The following is a 20,769-nucleotide window of genomic DNA, read 5'->3' as shown; positions in this document are numbered from 1 at the left end:
GTTCCTGAACTCTGAGACATGAATACCCAGAAATAGCAGGTGATCTGGGAAGGAGGACTGGACAGAGGGATAATGTAAGACTTGTCATGGCCTCACTGCTTTCGCCACTGGACTAATAGGAAGTGGCTTTTTGGTTCTTTCAGATTTGGGCTCAGAAAGGATGAGAGAATACTGTGATCCGAGTCATTTTCTTTATTGAATATATTTACTCAGTAAGCGGGCAGTTTCAGAATATCTCTTGCTCAAAAATATTCCAAGAAATCCTTAGAGTGGAAGATCTAGGAGGATTAAGCAGATTGATTAATAATGCTTACTCAAAATTTTGAATTTAGAGATCCTGAATCATGTAATCTGTCAGATTTTGGATGATGTGTTGGCTTGGTTCTTTTAAATTAACTATGCACATATCTATCCGGAAAGCACCAGCCAGCAGGGAGTAAAACAGAGTACAGAGTAAAGACAGATGGAGAATGTGAACACAGACTATCTGACAAGTATTTTACTTCCTATCCTGCTAGTTTCCTTTCTAGGCTTGGCCGAGCTGCTGTGCTGCGCTTACTTTAGCAGTTAGCCAACAGAGAAGAGTTGATGTGGAAGGGAGGGGTAATTTGAAGGAACAGAACTGATCAGAGTATCTGCAATATCATTGGCATGATAAGACAAAGAAACCTGATACTAATTGCTGCTGAAGGTGTGGGGGATCTTTTTTATGAATACCTTCAGTGAAGTCTTGTTCATTGCTGATGGGAATACAAAATCGTACAGCTATTCTGGGAGACGGTATTGTGGTTTCTCGTAAAGCTGAACATAGTGTTAACATGCAATCCAGCAATTGTATTTACTTAGAGCTATCAAAGAAATGATCATTTTTCTAATTTTATTTAGAAGGTATCAGGAGCTAGTGTGTTATGTTGGTTCACCCTCCAGTGGCCGCCACGGCTGGCGCGCTGCGGCCGGCACACCGCGCTGATCCGATGGCAGGAGCCAGGTGCTTCTCCTGGTCTCCCATGGGGTGCAGGGCCCAAGCACTTGGGCCATCCTCCACTGCACTCTCTGGCCACAGCAGAGGGCTGGCCTGGAAGAGGGGCAACTGGGACAGAATGCGGCGCCCCAACCGGGACTAGAACCCGGGGTGCCGGCGCCGCAAGGTGGAGGATTAGCCTAGTGAGCCACGGCGCCAGCCTAATCCACTTCTGATCAAACTCCCTGCTAATGCTGCTAGGAAAGCAGTGGAAGATGGCCCAAGTGCTTGGGCCCCTGCACCCATGTGGGAGACCCAGAACAAGCTCTTGGCTCCTGACTTCAACCTGACCCAGCCCTGGCCATTATAGGCATTTGGGGAGTGAACTAGTGGATGGAAGACCCTTCCTATCTTCCCTCCTTCCCTCTCTGTCTCTCACTGTAAGTCTGCCTTTCAAATATAAATAGATAATTTTTTAGACAAAGGAGTTATCAATTTGTATTCAGTTGAGTATATACCCAACTGATTTGAAAACTTATGTTCCTACCAATGAATAGCATGCGAATGCCGATAGGAAATTTACAGTCTCCTGAAACTGACAGTAATCATGATGTCCTCCAACAGGTGAATGAATAAACAATCTGTGGCACCTCCATACAAAAGGAATGCTGCTCAGTATTAAAAAGCAATGAGCTGAAAGCAGATGTTGTGATGCAGTTGGGTAAGCCTTTGCTTGGGACACCACATAGCATGGTGCAGTGCCTGAGCTGGAGTCCTGCCTCTGCCTTCCATTTAGCTTGTTGTTAATACATCTGGAAAGCCTCAGACAGTAGTCTGAGTACTTGGATTCCAATGGGAGACAGGAATGAAATTCCTGGTCTTGGCTTCAGTGTGGCCCAGCCCTGGCTACTGTGGGCAATTTGGGAAATGAACCCATGGGTAGAAGAGCCCTCCTTCTGTCTCTTTTCTCCACCCCGCCTCCTGTCACTCTGCCTTTGAAATGAATAAATGTGTTTCTGTGTGTGTAACAATTTTAAAAAGGCATGGGCTTCATGACTTGTAAAATAATGAATGAATAATAAATGGATATTTTACAAAGTGAAAGAAGCGAGTATTAAAAGGCTACCTACTGCATGATTTCATCAATGAGATAGTTTGCAAAAGGTAAAACTGTAAAAATGATATATAGATTTGTGGTTGCCAAGGGAATGGAGGAAACTTGAATAGGTGAACCATAAGGAACTTTTTAGAGTGATTAATGCATGACAATATGCATTTGGAAAAGTTCACAGAACTTTGCAGCACTGAGAACACTAATGTCTACCAATTTAAAGAGTTATTTGGGAGGTCTAGATACCCAGGATGGAATGCAGGACTACAGCAAACATCACAGCTAAGCCACCTGATTGAAGGGAACAAGGGACAAAGGCTTTATATAAAGAACTATGGAAATTAGTAAAGACTTGAAAGGCAGAAAAATGGCTGGCTTTGTGGCTCAGCTGCAGCCTGTGACGCTGGCATACCCAGTGGGTGCCAGTTCAAGTCCTCACTGCTGTTCTCCTGATCCAGCTCCATGCTGATATGCCTGTGAATGCAGCTCAAGATGATCCAGCTGTTTGGGCCCTACCTCCCAAATGGGAAATCCACATGAAGCTCCTGGCCTCAGTGCAGCCCATCCCTGCTGTTGTGATTTGAGGAGTGAACCAGCAGATGAGAGGGAGGGAGGGAGGGGGATCTCTCTCTCCCTTTCTTTCTGTAACTCTACCCTTGATAGGAATAAAGTAAGTCTTAAACACAACAAAGTCTTAAGCACTGTACTGTAGTGGATAATGTTTCTGTGTGAGTACTCATGAGTAATTCTGATACTGACGTATCACGGAACTGAACAAATCAGTAAATGGAACACAAATGTAGGGAGCCAGATTTCTCACTGTTGGGGTGTGTGTGGTGACAGATGAGTAAGCAGTGAGGGTAAAATGATTTATGTGGTAGTGGATTAGATTTAGAATTATCAGAATGAACTCAGATTTAGTCTAATAGTGAAATATTGATAGGTATGTATGCAGATTACTCTCCATACACACTTACCATTGTTAGCTAAAAGGGCCTAAGAAGCCATAACACTCTGGTAGAAATGAGCACATCTGAGGTCCAGTTCTTGCTTTTTAATTCCATTCTTCAGTAATGGAATCAGGGTTCCTTGGAGAACTGATTCTAGGGCTGGGATAGGGAACACAGAATATGAGCCTGGAACATCTTATAGTACCAGAAAGTCAAGGAGTACTAAAAAACAACAATGGAAAGAAAATCAAAGAGCAATGCTGGAAAAATGTCAGAAATACACAGAAACAGACTGAAAGAGCTTCCAGTAGTCAAAGGTGAGACAATTTGAGCTAGCAAATAAAAATACTATAGTGTAATCCAAAATGTAAAATAAACATGAGTACAAACTGATACAATTGACTAAATAAATGAGGAACAGGAGACCAATCTTTCCTGCAGAAAAATTCCAGATAATTGATTAGCTAGTCCCCTGTTAAGCATATGGAACTTAAATCCCTGCTTCTTAAATGTGGGTCGTGCATCCTGACTTCATTCTGATCGGTATACTATGGTAACTTGACAGCAGGAAAAAAAGACTAACAGTATCCCAGCCAGATAATGAAGGTTAACACAACCAGTGATAAGTCTTATTGACAACATGTGCTCTTGAAGTGACAGGATGAGAATGGCAATTTGCCTCTGTGGTCTTCCTCCACAAAACTGATTGCTCCAGTTTAATTGATTAAAACATCATAAATAAAACTCCTGTTGAGGGGATTCTGTAAAAGACCTGGCCAATAATACACAAAACAATCAAGGGGATAAAAAACTAGGGTCTTTTTACATGTTGAACTCTCTATTTAGTGGAACATTAAGCTTTGATTATAATGTAAATTAAAATGTTATTTAAAAATTAAAAATGAAAGGTAGAATGAGAAGGGAAGTATCATTATATGATTAGAATTGTTTCTATGAACTGTGTTGAATCTTTTCTCTTTGTATCAGTATCACATTCACATGAGAATTATGTTGTAGTAATTACCCTGCATTTGCCGTGACCCTGAGACTCCAATACAAAAATAAATTCCTTAAAAATAAAGTTAAAAAAGAAAATAACGTCTGAGAGCTTGTCACAACCTTGAGTCGTTTAAGGAGACATGACAACTAAATGTAACATCGTATCCTGGATGGGATACTGGGGGTGGGGGAAGAACAATAGGGAAAAATGAAACAAATGTGAACAAAATAGGCACTTAATATGTACATGTCAACATTATTACCTTTTGACAAAGGTATTTTATTCATGTAAGATGTTAGCAGTCAGGGAAGCTAGATCCCTCTCCTCTCTTGCTACTTTTCTCTAAACCTGAAACTATTCTTAAATTTTTAAAAAGTTTAATTAAAAGAACTATAGAGATTGATATGAAACCTCTGTCCTTGGGTTAATGCTCTAATTTTAATTTTAATGCTCATCCTCTCCCGCCGAATCTGTTAATAGCTCTTCTACTCAGTCTTTTTCTCCCGTGGTTGTCTCCCCTCCACTGAGTAGCCAAACTTTGTTTAAAAATGTGACGCACATCACGTATCCTATTCCCTTGCCGTGGTTTACACAAGGTCTTCAAAAAGTTCGTGGAAAATGCATGTTATGAAGAAAACTACACTTAATTTAGAAATTTTTACATGAGAATAAGAGGGAGAGAGAGAGGGAGGGAGAGAGAGCGTGAGCGAGAGCACGCTTCGATTTTCTGGTTCACTCCCCAAATGCCTGCAACAGCCAGGTCTACTGTGTGGGTTTTCGGGAGGCAAGTACTCGCCATCACATGTTGCCTCCCAGGCTGTGCTTTAGAACCAATTTGGAGTTAGAAGTGGAGTTCAGACTTCAACCCAGGCACATCCCAAGTGGTGCCTTCAACAGTGTACCAAATGCCCACTCCGTCACTCCTTTTTAACTCCTTGACCTTGTTCACTTTAGTGATAGCACTTATTGCTGATCATTGTTTATGCATTTACTTCTTTCCTCTCACTTTTTGTTATTTTTAAAAGATCATTTCTAACATTCAAAAAAGTTCAACATTAACAAATTGAACAAGTTGCATGTTATAATTGACACCAGAAATAGTGTATGAATAAGTTAAAAATGTGGCTGTTTTCACTAAGTAAGATCTGTGTAAGATGTGAGTGGTATTATTAGATGAGCTGAAATATTTTATGACTAGAAATGCAATACTTTAAATAAAGGAAGAAAGAATAGATACATTTTAGCATTGTCTTGTCAACCTGTTTTAAGACCCATTTGCTTATTGTTAATTATCATATTTTAAGATGGTCATGTGTACATTGAGGGTGTCCTAATGAGTGAAATCAGTTTTAGTATGTTTAGAAAGTATCACTTGAGCCTCTGCAGTGGAAATGCCAGTTGGGCAGACAAGACAAGTGATCGTATCAGTAACTACATCCCCAGTCAGCATTTTATATTGTGATGTTTCAAAAAAAATGTCTACCTCAAATGTGTGTTTCATTTTACATTCAGCTGTGGGTGGGATGGGAGGATGGGGGTGGGGCGGGGAGAGTTTGCAGAGCCGCTGTCGGGACTCCCAGAAGCACTTTGCTCACTGTGAATGTCTCCATGCCGTTTCTGGTAGCTCGTGTGCACACACAGGAACGTTGCCTGAACCAATTTTCTAAAAGTATTTTCTACAAGTGTGGAAATGTACAAAATAGTATCCAAAACCCATTATCATTAGTTGCCTTTTCGTTACATATGGTGATACACTTCTGCAATCTATTCTGTAAATGAAATGATTATACTAAAAATATTTGCATTAAAAAAGGAAGAAAAGCAAAGACAAATTGTACCCAGAGAGAACTGCACTGGTTCTCACGGTGTTAATCCCACCCAGTCAGATTTGTAGGTGATTCAGGGACATGAAGAGTCCACAGAGGCCAGGGCTGGAGAGGGGCCGGCCCTGCAGACGGCACTCAGAGCCTGACGGCTCATTGCTGCGTAGGGTGTTCAGGATGTTTTCTCATCCCCAGGAAACAAGAAAAAATATTGTCCTTTTATTCTCTTTTCTACTCTTGTGCTGCTGGAAATTTGAAACTCATTGATAATGCAGAGGTTTTGTCCCTGTGTGCCTGCTGGACAGGGCAGGAGAGCACAGTGTTCACTCGTAATTCAGGACCCTTGACTCGGGCCGAGGTCTGGGAGGGAGGTGTGAGGAGCCAGGAGGGGAGGAGCTGGGCTTCCCACCTGTGTAGTCAGCCGAACAGCGTGGTTGGGCTCCGCTGGTTCTGTGGGTCCCGTGGGCTTCCCAGTTGCTTGTCCAGTCTAACGTCTTCAGTGCTATCAGCCAGGTTGTACAGACTCTATTGGGGTCTTCCTTGTTCATCTGCAGACTCGAAACCTAATCGCTAAAGTACCTTGGGAGTGTGGCGTAACTTCTAAATAGCTTTACCATTCTGATGATTTTTTAAATAATACAGTGGGATCTTCCATGTTATAATCACAAAATTAAAACCAGTATTTAAAAGTGGAAAAATATTAAAGTATTATAAAAAAAAGAAAGTATCACTTGAATACTATTAAGGGAATTGGCATGAGTACCCTAAAGAAGACCTGGTGGAGGTCTTAATGTACTACAGGTATCTTTAAGTATCCTCGCTGACCAAATCCTTCAGTAACTTTGATAGCCTACTATGTACAAGGCAATGTGCTGGGTCCTGGTGATAAAATGAGTTAACACATGAAACAGAGAAAAATTGCTTAAATATAGATGTCTTTTTTTCATTTTAATATTTTTATTTATTTTTTGTTCTGTACTATTCTCTCTGATTTTTAGTTACATCTTTTTTCCAGTGATTTTCTTTAACTTTTATTTAATGAATATAAATTTCCAAAGTACAGCTTATGGATTACAATGGCTTCCCCCCTACCATAACTTCCCTCCCACCCGCAACCCTCCCATCTCCCACTCCCTCTCCCATTCCATTCACATCAAGATTCATTTTCAATTCTCTTTATATACAGGAGATCAATTTAGCATATATTAAGTAAAGATTTCAACAGTTTGCACTCACATAGAAACAGAAAGTGAAAAATACTGTTTGAATACTAGTTATAGCATTAAATCACAATGTACAAACCAGTAAGTACAGAGATCCTACATGAGGAGTAAGTGCACAGTGACTCCTGTTGTTGACTTAACAAATTGACACTCTTGTTTACGGCATCAGTGATCACCCTAGGCTCTTGTCATGAGTTTCCATAGCTATGGAAACCTTTTGAGTTCACTGACTCTTAGCATATTTAGACAAGGTCATAGTCAAAGTGGAAGTTCTCTCCTCCCTTCAAAGAAAGGTACCTCATTCTTTGATGACCTGTTCTTTCCACTGGGATCTCACTCACAGAGATCTTTCATTTAGGTCATTTTTGTTTTTGACAGAGTGTCTTGGCTTTCCATGCCTGAAATACTCTCATGGGCTCTTCAGCCAGATCCACATGCCTTAAGGGCTGATTCTGGGGCCAGAGTGCTGTTTAGGACATCCGCCATTCTATGAGTCTTCTTGTGTATCCTGCTTCCCATGTTGGATCGTCCTCTCCATTTTTTGTTCTATTGGTTAGTATTTACAGAAACTAGTCTTGTTTATGTGATCCCTTTGACTCTTAGTCCTATCATTATGATCACTTGTGAGCAGAAAATGATCAAATGGACTAGTGGGATGGCATTGATACATGCCACCTTGATGGGATTGTATTGGAATCCCCTGGTATGTTTCTAACTCTGCCGTTTGGGGCAAGTCCAATTGAGCGTGTCCAAAATTGTACATCTCCTCCCTCTCTTATTCCCACTCTTATATTTAACAGAGATCACTTTTCAGTTAAGTTTCAACACTTAAGAATAACTGTGTATTAATTACAGAAATAAACCAATAGTATTAACTAGAACAGACAAAAAATACTAAGAGGGATAACGTATTAAGTTGTTCATCAATAGTCAGGGCAAGGGCTGATCAAGTCACCGTTTCTCATAGTGTCCATTTCACTTTAACAGGTCTCCTTTTTGGTGCTTGGTTAGTTGTCACCAATCAGGGAGAACATATGATATTTGTCCATTTGGGACTGGCTTATTTCACTCAGCATAATGCTTTCCAGATTCCTCCATTTTGTTGCAAATGACCGGATTTCATTGTTTTTTACTGCGGTATAGTATTCTATAGAATACATATCCCATAATTCCTTTATCGAGTCTACTGTTGATGGGCATTTAGGTTGATTCCAGGTCTTAGCTATCGTGATTTGAGCTGCAATAAACATTAAGGTGCAGACTTCTTTTTTGTTTGCCAATTTAATTTCCTTTGGGTAAATTCCAAGGAGTGGGATGGCTGGGTCGAACGGTAGGGTTATCTTCAGCTTTCTGAGGAATCTCCAGACTGACTTCCATAGTGGCTTGACCAGTTTGCATTCCCACCAACAGTGGGTTAGTGTCCCTTTTTCCCCACATCCTCGCCAGCATCTATTGTTGGTAGATTTCTGTATGTAAGCCATTCTAACTGGGTTGAGGTGAAAGCTCATTGTGGTTTTGATTTGCATATCCCTGATTGCTAGTGATCTTGAACATTTTTTCGTGTGTCTGTTGGCCATTTGGATTTCCTCTTTTGAAAAGTGTCTATTAAGGTCCTTGGCCCATCTCTTAAGTGGGTTGTTTGTTTTATTGTTGTGGAGTTTCTTGATCTCTTTGTAGATTCTGGTTATTAACCCTTTATCTGTTGCATAGTTTGAAAATATTTTTTCCCATTCTGTCGGTTGTCTCTTAACTCTCCTGTTTCTTTTGCAGTACAGAAACTTCTCAATTTGATGCAATCCCAATAGTTGATTTTGGCTTTGACTGCCTGCGCCTCCAGCGTCTTTTCCAGGAAGTCCTTGCCGGTACCAATATCTTCCAGGGTTTCTCCAATGTTCTCTAATAATTTGATGGTGTCAGGTCATAGATTTAGGTCTTTAATCCATGTTGAGTGGATTTTTGTGTAAGGTGTAAGGTAGGGGTCTTGCTTCATGCTTCTGCACGTGGAAATCCAGTTTTCCCAGCACCATTTATTGAATAGACTATCCTTGCTCCAGGAATTGGTTTTGGATCCTTGATCAAATATAAGTTGGCTGTAGATGTTTGGGTTGATTTCTGGTGTTTCTATTCTGTTCCATTGGTCTATCCATCTGTTTCTGTTCCAGTACCATGCTGTTTTGATTACAACTGCCCTGTAGTAATGTCCTGAAATCTGGTATTGTGATGCCTCCGGTTTTGTTTTTGTTGTACAAGATTGCTTTAGCTATTCGAGGTCTCCTGTGCCTGCATATGAATTTCAGCATCATTTTTTCCAGATCTCAGAAGAATGTCTTTGGTATCTTGATTGGTATCTTATTGAATCTCTAAATTGCTTTTGGGAGAATGGACATTTTGATGATGTTGATTCTTCCAATCCATGAGCATGGAAGATTTTTCCATTTTCTTGTTTCCTAATATCGTATTTGTCTCAAATTAGTAGATACTTTGGTTGTGTAGATGTTGAGTCAACATAAGGAAACAAGTTTGTAATAATAAAAATATTAATAGAATATTTGAATGTCAATATTAAGTTTTCTCATATACTAGAAACCTTAAGCAGTGAATACCTAGTTATTTTTCCTGGATCTTAATGATTCTTATTTAGCAAAAATAAATACTGGATGAATTGCTTCAATATTTTTAAGTATAAGATTGTAAGGGATTTCAAATTTCATGCAGATGATAATACAACCCATTAAATAAAATAATCCTAAGATCCTACTTAGAAAATGCCACATTTTTCTCACTGTCGGGAGTGGAGTTCTTAGCCAATATTTTTTTTCTTTGTGGCATTCTTGCTGCCTCAGGCATATGCAGTATTTTAGCAATGAAGGGATTAACTATTGTTATAATTCTTTGAAAGGGAGTGAGTGCACGAGCCCTGAGATTTGATTTATAGTCTGATCTCCTTGGTGTAAAAATAATAACAGAGAAAAAAAGAGAAATACCTAAAATATATTCACGTTCCAATTAGAGGTATGATCTTTCTTTCTTTCTTTCTTTCTTTCTTTCTTTCTTTCTTTCTTTTTTTTTGACAGGTAGAGTTATAGACAGAGAGAGACAGAAGGGTTTTCCTTCCGTTGGTTCACTCCCCAAATGGCTGCCACGGCTGGTGCTGCGCCGATCCGAAGCCAGGAGCTTCTTCCGGTCTCCCATGCGGGTGCAGGGCCCAAGCACTTGGGCCATCCTCCACTGCACTCCCAGGCCATAGCAGAGAGCTGGACTGGAAGAGGAGCAACTGGGACTAGAACCCGGTGCCCACATGGGATGCTGGCGCGCAGACGGAGGATTAGCCAAGTGAGCCACGGCGCCGGCCCCACGGAGGTATGATTTGTCTTCAGTGGAGAATGATAACTACAAAATGTAATGAATAGTAGATTCTGAATAAGTGTCCAGTACCTTCAGCCTCTACTCTCACACAAAAGCTCCAGGTATGGGAGAAAATTCAAGAGTTTATATAGTTTGACAGTTATTTTGTGAAGGAAGTAGGACACGTGGCTGAAAGCTCCTATGATTAGAGAAACATTAGTAGAAGGAATGTTTTGGTACTTCCTTTATATTGATTAGGAGCTCAGCAAGAAACAGGTGGCATATCCAAAAGAGTAATTGAAGATTTTTAAAAATGGAAGTGATTATTTATAGAGGGGTTGTTAGGGTTAAGGTAACCAACAATGGATGGTAAGGTACTTGGTGTTGATACCAACAGTAAGCAGTTGCCAGTTGCCACCCTTTGAAAGGGAAAGGGCAGGAGGGAGCAGTTATTAGAGGAAGTGAGGATTGTCTTTATGCCCGGACTCTCCCTGAAAGGGTCTGTCGTGCTAGATAGGTGAATGTAGCCACTACTGTACTGTAGCCAAGCAGAAGAGAAACCAGGAGAAGAAACACTCCAAACTCTCTCCTGTTTTCTCTGATTTCCTGCTGGTGCTTCCCACCAGCCAGCCAAGCTCACGTGGAAGCCAGATGGCAAGGAGGCCTAGTTGATATGTATCAGCAGTGCATGGAGGTCAGCATCTTGGAACACAATGCACCTTTGAGCTTCAGGACTTTGGTCAGAACTCTGCAGTGGTGTCTCATTTTACTCAAAGTAACAGGCAAAAGTATGATCAAAACATGGGTATATTGTATAAGTATATACCATCAAAATATGAAAATCGTAATATGTAATTTCTAAGGTTTAATCAGGAGTAGAATCATAGTATTGGACAATATTAGCAACATTTTGAAGATATTAAAGCTAGAGTATTTTAGAAAATATATTTTGTTTAGAATCTAAAAATATAGATTCACTTTAGACACTGGAAGGTTTACTTTGTTTGCAAAATTATCCAAAATGACTGCTGAACAGACTTTACTCAGCAAAAGAAAAGTACAGAGAAAAATATTCATTGAAGAAAAACATGCACCTTAATCAACTTTTAAGATAAAAGGACAGGGGCCAGCACTGTGGCACAGCAAGTTAAAGCCCTGGCCTGAAGTGCAGGCATCCCATATGGGTGCTGGTTCTAGTCCCAACTGCCCCACTTCCGATCCAGCTCTCTGCTATGGCCTGGGAAAACAGTGGAGGATGGCCCAAGTTCTTGGGTCCCTGCACCCACTTGGGAGACCTGGAAGAAGCTCCTGGTTTTGGATCGGCACAGCTCTGGCCGTTGCGGCCATCTGGGTAGTGAACTAGCAGATGGAAGACCTCTCTCTCTGTCTCTACCTCTCTCTGTAACTCTGTCTTTGAAATAAATAAAATAAATCTTTAAAAAAATGATAAAAGGACAAAGGGAAGAGAATGGGGGGATTTGGGGATTTAAAAATTAGGAAAATAGAGAAATATAAAATGAAACTTAAATATATATGCATATGTGTGTATCATGGTGTATATAAATGGAGTAATCTTTCTAGTTACAGTAAGATTGAATTTAAAAATTCAAGGTAAATGTTATAAAAGTCATATAACTAAAAATAAACAATGTTGAAAGTAAAAGGATGACAAAACATGTACTATGAATAACCTAACCACAAGAAAACTGATAAAACTTTATAAATATTGACTAAAATAGATTTTAAGGTAAAAATGCTACCAGAGATGAACATGTCGATTATATATTAAGAGAACTTTGAGCATGGCAGGAAAATGAGTTATTCTTACTTGTATGCAGCTAATAGTGTAGCTTCAAATATACAAGGCAATATATCAACAAAAAATCCTTTTAATATTTTATCAACTAAGCAAAAAATTTATATTCAAAACTAAAGAATATACCTTCATTTCTTAGAAAACATATGTAAATACGCCCTACGCTGGATTATTGAAAATGTACCACCAAATTTCAGTGAATTTGATAGCTTGTAGAAGGCATTGTCCTATCACAGTGCAGTTAAGTTACAAAAAATTACATTTGTGTACTTAAGACATACCTCTAAATGACTTTATGTATCAAAGAAGAAACCTTCAGTGTGTATAGAGTAAGACTGGAAGAAACAAATGAGTTAAATCTGACTAAAGACATGAGTGAAAGCATAGACCAAACTCAAAGAATGAAGGAAGAAAAGAAATCAAATTATAAATCAGAATTAAATAGGAAGAAGATACAGTAGCCACAGGCCATAGACTGTATTTTTAAAAAGAATAAAAGTGTTACAAACTTCTGTCCAGACTGATGAAAAGAACAAAGGTACAAATAAGCAACAAATAGAAGACCTAACTGCAGATGCCAGCAAGTTTGAAGTAGACAAAATACTAGGAAAATATGACAAAACTGACTCAAGAAATAATCTGTGGTCCTGTAAACATTAACATTTTGGAATTAATTGATTTGAACGAGAGAGAGAGACAGAGCTTGCGCCTGCTTGTTGACTCCTCAAATGCTCAAAGTGGCTGAGGATTGGCTGGGTCAGAGCCAGGAAGCAGGAAGTCAGTGCAGGTTTCCTACTTGAGCCATCACTGTTGCCTCCCAGGGTCTGCATTAGCAGGGGTCTGAAGTCAGCAGCGGGAGCCCGGTGTCAAACCCTGGTGCTACAGTTTGGATTGTGGGTATCTTAGCTGCTAGGCTAAACTACTGCCTTCACAACACCCCAGCTTTGAATCATTGAATATAAAACTTCTTGCAAAGAATACGTGAATGCCCAGATGATTTACCAAATACTTCAGATACCGATAAACCTAATATTTAGGAAACTCCCCAAAATTCTCTAACTCGTATTAAGAGGTAAATGTAACCTAGATACCTATACCAAGTAAGGATACTATTAAAAAAGAAATATTATAGTGCATTCTTATTCATGAATATGGATGCAGAAACTGTAAACACATTATTAACACGTGAAACTAAGAATTGCACAGTATTGGGGTGTCATGACTCAGTTGGGTTATTTTAGGACTGTAAGCTTGTTTCAACATTGAAAACATCTAATAATGTAATTCACCACATTAGCATGTTAAAGATGAAAAACAGCCCAGTGGATGCAAAAAAGAGATTGAATAAAGTACAACAGTTCATGATTTAAAAAAAAAAATACCCTAAGCAAAATAGATTTAGAAGGAAATTTCTTAACTTGATAAAGGGTATTACAAAATTGCAAGGCCTTACTAAATCATATAATGGGATCCAGACAAGACTGCCGAGTATCATGACTTCTATTCAATATTGTATTAGGGGACCTAGGATCCCCCTTGAGACAGCCAATGCAAAACAAGGTACAGGGATTATAATCGAAGAAGCATAGCTACTATTCTCAGATGATGCATTTTTTAACATAAAACACAAAAGAACATACAGACACATGTTTGAAATAAAGGATGCTTAGCAGCATGAGAGCTGTATTTAAATACACTGCAATAAGTAGAAGGAAAATACAATAATATGAAAGAAAATACAGCTACCCAAAAATTGTAAACTCACTTATAAAGCACAGATTGCTAGCTCTCTCCCACAAAATTAACCCTATAGAAACTACCGAAAAGGAAGTGAGCATGAATTAGAGAAAAATAAGCTATGGGAAATCCTCGGGGAAACCAGTGGCTGTCAGTAGGACGGCTGTAGGCTGGAGCCAGAGGCAGAAGGTATAGCAATGGGATATTTCTTTTGTTTTGGAGAAAGCTTTTAAATACACATCTGTGTCTCCCCCACATTGCCCCCAGATTCTTACTGGTTGTGCCGCTTCTCCTGAGACAAGATCAGCAGGATCTGGCCCCGTTTGGTCTTCGCTAGGGGGTATTGTGGCAGCACTGCAGTGCTGGTGGGGTGTGAGGAGGTGGTGAAAATAATTGGGCCGGCGCCGTGGCTCACTAGGCTAATCCTCCACCTTGCGGCGCCGGCACACCGGGTTCTAGTCCCAGTCGGGGCGCCGGATTCTGTCCCGGTTGCCCCTCTTCCAGGCCAGCTCTCTGCTGTGGCCAGGGAGTGCAGTGGAAGATAGCCCAAGTACTTGGGCCCTGCACCTGCATGGGAGACCAGGAGAAGTACCTGGCTCCTGCCATCGGATCAGCGTGATGCACCGGCGCACCGTGGCTGGCCGTGGTGGCCATTGGAGGGTGAACCAACGGCAAAGGAAGACCTTTCTCTCTCTCTCTCTCTCTCTCTCTCACTGTCCACTCTGCCTGTCAAAAAACAAAAAGTTGTAGGTTTTACACAGTCTCTCAAAGGGCTTCTCCAGGGCTCCCTGCCAACCCACAACATTGATTCTTCAGTGTAGTTACAGGAATGGTTATGGGAGAGTATGGCAGCGAGGGCAGTAATGGTGATAGTAGAGAAAGGGGCTGTAGCAGGAACTTTCCTCACCCTTTTCTCCCCTTATGGAATTGCTACTGGATTCGTGTGGCACCTTGTGGTTACAGTCTGTGTCCTTCAACCTCTCATAGTTTCTATTTGTATGTCCACGTTACTTGGTGCCTTTTTTCTTTTCTAGAGATATCCTCACTATTTTTTCTCTTTAGCCTTTTCCTTAAGTATGCTATTAATCCCACTTTTTAAAAAGACCTATTTATTTATTTATTTATTTGAAAGGCAGAATTAGGGGAGAGAGAGAGATCTTGTACCCTTTGGTTCAGTCCTTAAATGGGTGCAGCAACCAAATCTGGTCCAGGCCAAAGCCAGCGTCAGGAACACCATCCTGGTTGCCCACGTGAGTGGCAGGGACCCAAGCTGCCTCTGCCCTCCCACGCGCATCATCAGGAAGCTGAATTGGAAGCAGAGCGTCTGGGACTTGAAACAACAAGAGGCAGCTTACCCTGGCGCCCCACAATGCCAGCCTCCATATCTTCACTCTTAGTTAATAATCTTTTTCCCTAGTTCCTACAGAAATCATACAGCATGGATATTTCTGCATAAATATCTTTCCTACATCTGATTTCTCTCTTGTAGTTTCAGAATAAGAATTTTATGTTCTCAAGCTCTAGCCTCTGCATTTGTGTATCTCTTACTCCTGTTTGTGAGGAAGCTAATTTCAATAAACAAGTTCCTCCTACTGTCTTAGTATCTGTAACATTGTGATCTCTCCACGGGCTCCTTTCATCCTCAAAAAGAAAAAAAGAACAAAAAGAACAGAGCACTCTGTTTGGTTCGTCACTCATTGTCCCATTCTCCCCCTTTTCTTGAGTATACGTTGTGGCTCCATTTTAGTCTGTTTACTCAGTTGCTTCTCAGTATCACGTACTCTGGCATCAGCCCTCGTCAGTAAACGGCTCCTCGGACTTTTCTTCAAACCTCATCCCATGCTCCTCCTCCTCCTCACTTTCTACGGGCGTGTAGCACAGGGCCCTGCACTTTCCAGACTTGCAGGGCAATGCCTCTCAGGCCTGCTTCTGCCGTGCTTTCAAGTGGGGTGCTCTGAACCCCTTCATCTTCGGCCTGCCTGAAATGGGCAGCGAATTCTATGATAAGCACTTGTCTGGCCTTTCCACCTCCTTGGCTGATTGCCTTTATCCTCATGGTCCACAGAGTAAACATCTGCTGTTTTGCATCCCCAATGACCATTCAAACGACTTCGGTTGTTTACTTTTACTCGATGATGTCTGTCAGTTGTCACTATCATGGTGGCAAGTGTATGCAAGTTTATCAGAAACTTAGTAAAGTTGGAAGATTGTGTTGTTTTGTGTTTGTCCTTGTTTTGATTAATTTCAGCAAGGCTATTTCTTTTCAAGAAGTTCTAGTTATTTTTCAAATTTGTCCTATTAGAATATTCATTTTTTTCGTCTGGCTTTAATTTTTGCTTCGTCACTTCACCACTTTATCTATATGTTATATAATTTCTTTGTAATTTTCTATTATCTCAAGTTATTGGGTTTTAGCTTTTGTTGTTGTGTAGGACTGCTAATTATCACTCATAACAAATTGTTTGCTATTGGGTTTGGTAACTTTGGATTGTAAACTCATCTTTAGTGAGACTTTGTTTGTTTTTTTTTTTTTTTTTTTTTTTTTTTTTTTCCTGCCTATGAGGATCTTTATGATGCCTGCATGATGTAACCATGCTTCCAAAGGAGTTTTGCGTTTGCTTCTGTTGGGAGCCCTGGGCTGTCACCATCCTGTGACCGATGTGTAATGTTAATTTCTCAGGTTGAGGGTTTCTAAACTGCAGGTTGTGCAAATGTGAATTTAAAACTACATAAAATGCAGGTCGGCAGAGTTCAGGCAGAGAAATCTTTGTCCTTGACCTCCTCTACTTTTTCTTGAGTATTTAACTAAACCTGTAACCCTTCCAAATTTCTGGTATTCTGTCTCAGTTCTACCTTGGTCTTACCTTCCTTTTTCCTACATAGACTTTAAAACCCAACTCCCTAAATTAGTGGGGCTAATAGTCACCACTACCCACATTGGCCTCCATTTTGGATATACAGTCAAAAAATTTTTTCAAATGATGAATGTGTTTTGGTTGATACTTGACAGCATGGAAGACAAATGAAGAAGGTGTTTTTGGGAAAGATGTGTCTCTTGGGCCTCTCAATCCTATGTTAAATATTTTCCCTTCAGGGTATTTCTTTTGAGGAGGGAGGTGTCTTGGGACAATACTTTCAATTGTAAATATGGAATTTCAGTATGTCATACACACATACTAAATATAATACCCACGTGAGTTCATTAAGCAGGAATATGGATTATTTTCTTGATAAATTCACATATTCTAAAGCTATTTCCTGATGGTAAAACTGTATGAATATTGGGAAAATCAAATAGATGAACTATCCCCAGGTAATGGAAATATCGTAGAAAACAAAAACAAAATTGTGTGTATGTGTTTGTATACATCTGGGTAACCGTGACCAAACTTTATATAAATATCTTAGAAGTTTGATGATAAACAAGCATGCAGTTAAAACTTAAATAAAATAGATGAAATTTTTATTTGGGATTTTTTTGGGTTCTCAGATATAATCTATGCATTTAATATTACTATTGCTATTACTAAGAACAGTTCATGTCCCATAATATTTTATTCTCACTAAATATTATACATGTTATTTTGAATTATGGTTCTCTCGTCTAACATTATGGATTATTTTAATCAATAAACTTCATTTTTAGAGTAGCTTTAGGTTCACAACAAAATTGAACAAAAATAGATATAATTACCATGTTATAATAAGCTGTTCTCACCTAAGGACAGCCTTTCCAACTGTCACCACTCCCCCCCCACCCCCATCAGATTGGTGAATTTGTTATAATCAAGAAACATGTAAGGACACATCATGATCATCCAAAGTCCATAGTGTACGTTAGGGCTCATTCTTGGTGTTGGACATTCCATGAGTTTTGATAAGTGTATAATGACATGCATCTACAATTGTAGTTTTATACAGAGCAGTTTCACTGACCTAAAAAATCCTGTGTTGCTCTGCCTTGTCATCCTCCTGTCCCTAAACTCTGGGAACCACTGAGCTTTTTATTTTCTCAGTTTTGACTTTTTCAGAATGGCATATTATTAGAATCATATAGTATGGAGCTGTTTCAACTTGGAGCTTTTCTCTCTTTTTTAAAATATAACTAAAAATTGGAATAGACTGTATATAGGGGCATGTCTTTATTTAAAAAATTTTAATATATGTATTATGTGTATTTATGGAGCATAGTGTGATATTTTGAACCATATATGCATTGTAGAAAGATTAAACCACCAAATGAAGGGAGAATGTTAGAAATCTGTTCTTTTAGCAATTTTTGAAATCCATGGTGCAGCCAGCCCTCTGTGTGTGTAGTTTCTGCACCCATGGATTCAATCAACCGTGAGCTGAAAATACTCAGAAAAAGATATCTATCTATAATGAACACATGCAGGCTCTTTTGTCCCTTGTCATTACTTCCTAAACAGCGCGGTCTGACTACTTAGTAGCATTACATTATGTTAGGCCCTATAAGTAATCTAGCAGTGATTAGAGTATATGGGATGATGATTATAGGTTAAATGTAGGCAGTACAGCATTTTATGTAAGAGATTTTCATAGCCTCTAGTAAGTGCCTTTCTCCTCTGTTTCTGTGAAATTGACTTTGAGGTTCTACATGCATGTGAGATCACATGGTATTTGTCTCTCAGTGCCTGACTTGTTTCACTCAGCATTATGTCCTCAGTTCATCCATCTTACCACAAATGGTAGGATTTCTTTCTTTTAAAAAACTCTAGTTTTCCACAGTGAATATATAGCACGTTTCCTGTATGCATTTATTCCTTAACAAACACTTAAGATTGCTTCCATATTTCAGATATTGTGATGCTAAAATAAATGTAGAAATGGAGAAATTTAAGGTATCTATACTATATTTTAATTGCTAAAATGTAGAATGAATTGTATTCCACGTAGGCAGTTCTTTAAGCTATGTTTGAACATTTTTTTTTTGTGAGTATTATGCTATAGTAGTATTTTGTTTTTCAACATTAATTGCAAGTCATCAAAAGCTAGAACATGGAACATTAAACATGATAGTGTAGCTATACAAATTTGAGAGTATCACATAGGAAAAATTAGTTTATATCCAATTAAAATGACATTTATGAAATTTATATACTTTATTAAATCATCTATTCTTTCATTTGACTTCATTGCAAATAACACTGATTAAGCACACATGCATATTCATAGCCTTCATTGTTTCCAAGGTGTTTATGTGTCTAAGAAAACAGTCATACTAACAAAGTCAAAAGAGGCTAAGATGGGTTACAGATTAGCTAAGGCCTGGATTGTTACCAATATAGAGATTTTTTTTACTATCAAATTCATATGACTGTCTCTGATTATCTCCCAGGAGATTACACGTTAAGTAGGTTGTAAGATTCTGAATCCTATCAATAAAGCTGTCCTAACTTGGTTTGGATTAACAATTATTTAGTAAGAATATCACTCTATAATCAGCATGGATGGACATAGATATCTTTGTTTCATTAGCATCATAAAGACTCTAGAAAGAATATGTAAAATGCCCCCCTGCCTTTTTTTTTTCCAGTTTGCTAGGAGCAGGGTATTTGTTTAGTATCCTCACTGAGAATCACTTATTTTGTGGGTCAGTGGGGTGATGATTTCAATGTGTTATATATTTGCAATGTCTGAATCAGAATGGCAGATTGATGTAGAGTTATTTTAGCACTTATTATTTCTTCACGGACTTTTCTTACAATTCCTGAGATAAAGAGAGACACTAAATTATTCCATCAGTCCTAATGGCTGCTGTTTACTTTGATCTTAACTGAGAAATAATTTTGGGTGTGTGGTTCCTTTGAAAATTTGTAATCAACATAGACTTTATTCTGTCCTCCAAATTAGGCCAACACGTGTCATACTACCATTTTTTAAAAGTCATTAAAAAAATCCCAGTCTTCAAGATGGCTAGAGTGTGCTCCTATTTTTATATTTTATGAGTTTTATATTGGTTGTTGGTTGTTCATTGGATCAAAGAGCATTGTGATACATTAGCAATTTTTTCTTTGGATCCTGGGTTCATTTCTTCTTCTTTTATTATTTTAAGCCAATGATGCTCATGGGTAAAGAGTAATGCCTTTGAAGTACTTAAATCTTAAATGTCAGGGAATGAGCTCAGAATTACGGAGAATTTTCAAGTACTGTTGTATATAAACAGAATTTATTTAACCCAATGTAGGTCGTTGACTTATGAGAATTTGCATAGTTCATAATATTAGTATTTGTAAATTTATAGACTCTCTGATCTTTTATTGTCTATTATCTTTCAAAACATTTGAAATTCTAAATAATGAGCTAGACAAGTAGGAATATATACGAAGATGAAAACAATCAAAAATTATAGGTAATTGTATGGAATAAGAACTAGAGGTCACAGTGATCCTTATTTGCAATGGGCTGCCTTCAGAGTAACGCAGCTTTTGTATAGTTTCATACAAGATGCACTTCTTTTTTCTCCCCACTAAAATGCACAGTGCTTTCAAAGACATTGTAAATTCAGATTTGGTATTTTTTTTAAAATTAGTTCAACTCATTTATAAGAAAGTTTCAAGTATTTCATCTTAGAAAAACAGCTTTAAAATAATTCATCTGTGTTTGAGTTGTTTCAGAAAACTGCAGGTATGTAGGAAACAAATTTGAGCTGTAATAAAAGATGGCCTTTAGCAGGCAGTTTGCGTTTCACTTTTACCATAGTCGCCTCTTCCATGCGTGATATTGTATTTGATAACATGTTAGAATGAAGGTGTTCTAAGTTGTAAGGAATACAGATGAAA

At 38.9% G+C, this 20,769-nt stretch overlaps 1 long non-coding RNA gene across 4 annotated transcripts in view; it reads left to right on the top strand.

Moving 5' to 3' along the window:
• The window catches only part of LOC149119547 (uncharacterized), a 275,068-nt gene that overhangs the window by 190,494 nt on the left and 63,805 nt on the right, over nucleotides 1-20,769 (top strand). For 3 of the 4 annotated variants that reach the window (XR_016228108.1, XR_016228107.1, XR_016228105.1), the window contains exon 2: nucleotides 1,586-1,682. The exons of the other annotated variant lie outside the window; for it this stretch is intronic. This is a non-coding gene — a long non-coding RNA (uncharacterized LOC149119547). The remainder of the gene's footprint in view (nucleotides 1-1,585; nucleotides 1,683-20,769) is intronic. 4 annotated transcript variants of the gene reach the window in all.

The sequence above is a fragment of the Oryctolagus cuniculus genome, chromosome X (assembly GCF_051225735.1).
Source record: "Oryctolagus cuniculus isolate XC-2025 breed Fujian yellow rabbit chromosome X, ASM5122573v1, whole genome shotgun sequence".
Taxonomy (NCBI): Eukaryota; Metazoa; Chordata; class Mammalia; order Lagomorpha; family Leporidae; genus Oryctolagus; species Oryctolagus cuniculus.
This window is presented reverse-complemented; position numbering and strand designations above follow the sequence as displayed.